The following is a 3,750-nucleotide window of genomic DNA, read 5'->3' as shown; positions in this document are numbered from 1 at the left end:
GGGGGGTGTCGGACTGCCTGGCCCTCCAGCCGGGGGCTGCCGAACAGGGAGAGTAAACGAAAGGGGGGGGGTGGTTGGTGCCCTCAGTCGCGCCAGGCTCTTTCCTGGGGGCTGTGGCAGGCACAGTCTCAGTGGTCCCTCCCCTGCTGGGGGGGGGCTTGAGGATTCTGTGGCTTCAGAAGATGGGGGGGTCTCTAAAGGGGGCTGCCCCTCTTTGGACACCCACTCTCCTGTTCATTGCTCGGAGCGAGCGTTCTGGGCGGGATGGAGCCTGGCCTTTCGCGTGGCTGCAGACTTCTGCAGGATTTGTGTTTGTAGCATGTGAAGAAAGCCATTGAGGCGGTTTTGCATGGGGGGGGCGCTGGGTGGGGGTGACGGGGGTGTCTCTGCTCTTACCTGCAGACCGGTCTGGTATCCGGTCAAAAGCTCTTCCCCCCTTGCTTCAGCCGCCCCCTTGCATGCCTAAGCCTTAGACCCCTTTCTGCTTTGTGGGGGGAGGGGAGGGGAGGGGAGGGCCCCCGGGGGTCCTCTTCCCCCCCCCCAGAGGAAGGGGGCTGGCCGTGGGGCCCAAAACTCAGGAACTGAAACGTGAAAAGCCGCCTTTGCCTGGGATGTGCGCTCTTTCCTTCTATTGAACCCAAGTGCCAGAAGGGGGTGGGGGTCGCGGGGTGGGGGCTGCCGGGGTTCTTTGGGGAGAGGGAGGGCTGGGGGGTGAGCACCATCGCCACCTTGTGCCCGTTGCAATCACTGCCTCTGGGCTTTGGGGGTGGGGGGGCTCCCCTGCATGGAGAGCTGCGATGCCTGTTTGGGGAGAAAAGGGCTTCGGGTGCTCCGGGGGGGGGGGCTGGGGGAGGAGGGGCCCATGGGGGGCTTTCCGGCGCCTGGGATGTGCCTCCTTCCCCAGCCCCAGGTGGGTCGGGGGGCTGCCTCCCGCCATGCATTGGGGGAGCGGCAAAGCCCCTTCCCCTGGTGAGCTGCGTTGGGGGGGCCCGCCGGCCCGCCAGCCCAAATGGCTCTTTGTGCCAAAAACTGAAGCCGCTGCTCCGGTGCGGAGGGTGGGCATCCCGTCTGCCACTAATCAAAGAAGCGGGCGTACTTTTTGGAAATTGTTTTGATGTGTTGTAGCCATAGGAAATCTTAGATGGGTTTTTGCCGTGCCCCCCTCCCTCGCCAGGAGATTGCAAGGAGGGCCTTTGGGGTGAACTGGGGGGGGGGGCAGCTGGTGGCTGCTTCTGCTTCTGGCTGTTAAAGGCTGACCAAAGGCCCCCTAGCAAGGGTGTTTTCAATGGGGAGGGGGTCTCAAACAGCAGGGAATCGAGAGTTGGGGGCCGGGGGCTTCAGATCCAGAAGCCTGCTGCTGCAGGAGACCCCCTTGCCTCCCCATTGGGGAGAGGGGGGGGACACGGTGTGCTGTGTTCCCCTCCGATGGGAAGAATTTACCTCGAGGGGTGGGGTGGGGTGGGGTGGGTGGCTTCTATTCCACCCCTGCTTTGCTCTTGTCTCCTTTTGCGCCTTAGGGATGCGGGGGGGGGCTTAGGAAGGGAGATCCGGTCTTGGGTTCGAGGGGCATCTCTCTAGGTTCTTTTCTTAGGAAAAAAAAAATTCAACTTTAGAGTGTTAAAAGTGGCAAAGTATTTACTGATCACTCCTTTTAAAAGAGAAAAAACAAGTTTTCATGAGATGGCCCTGACTGACTGAACTAAAACACAGCGGGGCCAGCAGCTCACAGCTTGAGGTATTTGTCCATGTAAAGCAGGATTAAAAATTGTGTCTAAAAAAAAAAAAATGTAAGTAGTCCTCATGCTTTTGTGCAGTGCCTTTAGACGTTCCACTTTCTATAAAGTCTTCAAAAAAAAAAACCTTTGCATATATATTATATATATGATGTAATGTTATAGAAATATATGTATAATATACATATTTTTTCCAGGGGTATCTGATAGCTCTGTATTTTGTTATGGAAGTTGATATGAGATATTTTACCTCAAATTTTAAAAAAAAGTTAAATAAACCTTTTAAGTAAGTCTGTTGGGATTCCTTCCGTCTCTTGCTTTCTGCGAGGGTGCAGTGAATGTCAGAATCGGCGTCTGGGTTGCAAGGAGGCTGCGAGGCGGATGGAAGCGCAAACAGCCGGGTCCCCTTGCTCAGGTCTGCGAGCCTCTTTGTGCAAGGTGGAGGCCTCACCGGTCCACCCGCAGGTGAGGCCCACGGGCCTGCAAGACGGGTGGCCAGCTGCTTTGCTGCGAAGGGGGACCCTCAACAACAACCACGGAGGTCCTGGGGAGGCCTAGTGGGATCCCAGGCCGGGCCAAGCGATCTTTTCTCAGCCTGATACTCAGGGAATGTTTCCGCTCAGTTCCAGGAGCTGCAAGGGGAAAGTTGAGGCAACTGGATATTTGTTTGAGGTCCATGGCTTCCTTCACGAGGGTTTTATAGCCGGGAAGCCAGCTCTAGCGAGAAGGCACCTTTGACCTGGGAGATTACTCAATCTTGCCACGCTGATCATCTTGGATCCCCTCCCATCAGCTCAAGGGCAGAACCTTCCCTTCCACGCCTCCCTCTTCCCTGCAGGAAGGAAGCTGGATAGGGCACCTAGGCCAGCTTCCCTGGGTGTTCCCATGTTGTCCACTCTGTCCTGGGCACAGCTTTGGCCCTTGGTCCATCCAGAGCTCTGCGTGTCCCCGTCAAAGGCCAGTGGGGCAGACCCTGCGGACGGTTGCAAGCTGGGCACGGGAGGCACGCTTTGCCCCATGAAGCGACGTGTGTGGGCCTCTGGATGAGAAAAACTCCACCTGGTTTTGCCCAGGTTTCCCATCCTGGCTGGCTGGCACTCGGCTGTGATTCATGCGCTGTCCCTCCCTGGAGCGCCTGTTGGCGCTTCCTCGCAGGAGGGCAGGGAGCAGCTTTCTTTCAGCACGGCTTGCAGCGTCATTCCCCACAGGGAGCCCGTCGCCCAGGGAGTCACGCGGGGCTCCCAGGCAGGTTGTGCCAGCTGGGCCTCAAGGCGGGCGAAGAAGGGCGCTAACCGAGGGCGGCTTCAGGGCTGCACAGAGGGCAGTTGGGGAAACGCCACTTAGGCTTGAAACTCGCATTCGCTTCAGCAGGAAGAACTGGGTGCTCGGACCTCTCCTGGGTTCCCCACCTCTTTTCAGCACCCTGGCTCCTTTTCTCACCGTCTCCTGGTTCACACCCTGGCAATGCCCAACCTTTTTGCAGCCGTGCTGCGGGATGCTTCAATCAAACACAGCCGCGTGTTGCAAGTCACAGTTGCCCTCGCAGGCTAACGAACTTGGTACGCTTGCAGATCCTGAGATCAACAAATTCATAGGCTCATCCTGGATCCATTGCTCCAGTCACCCAAATGCTTCCCATGGAGCTCCCATCAGATGTGTGTCCTCTTCCCCTGCAGGTTTCAGTCAAGTAGGCCAAGAACACGAACGTGGAGCCTTTCATAGGATTCCTGCCTTAGGCAATGAAAACCGCCTCCGGCTCAGCTCCTCCTCAGATGCTTCAAAACAGCCAGTGCCTCCTGCTCCTCCCAGCAGCAACAGAGACTCCAGATATTTTAAAAGTAGCAGCCAAAAAACATCCCTTGGGCCTGGAGGACTGGACCGCAGATCCTGGCCCAGTGGCTGTTATTTCTGCCTCCAGAAAACATGGTGCCAGGCTGGCTTTATGGCTTGGAGGCTCTTGTGTCACAATGGGTGGCGACCGACAGCTGTCAACTTCCACTGCTGATGCAACATGGAC

This window comes from Protobothrops mucrosquamatus, unplaced genomic scaffold (assembly GCF_001527695.2).
Source record: "Protobothrops mucrosquamatus isolate PMUCROS unplaced genomic scaffold, P.Mucros_1.0 scaffold3803, whole genome shotgun sequence".
NCBI classification, from domain to species: domain Eukaryota; kingdom Metazoa; phylum Chordata; class Lepidosauria; order Squamata; family Viperidae; genus Protobothrops; species Protobothrops mucrosquamatus.
Note: the sequence above shows the minus strand (reverse complement) of the source record.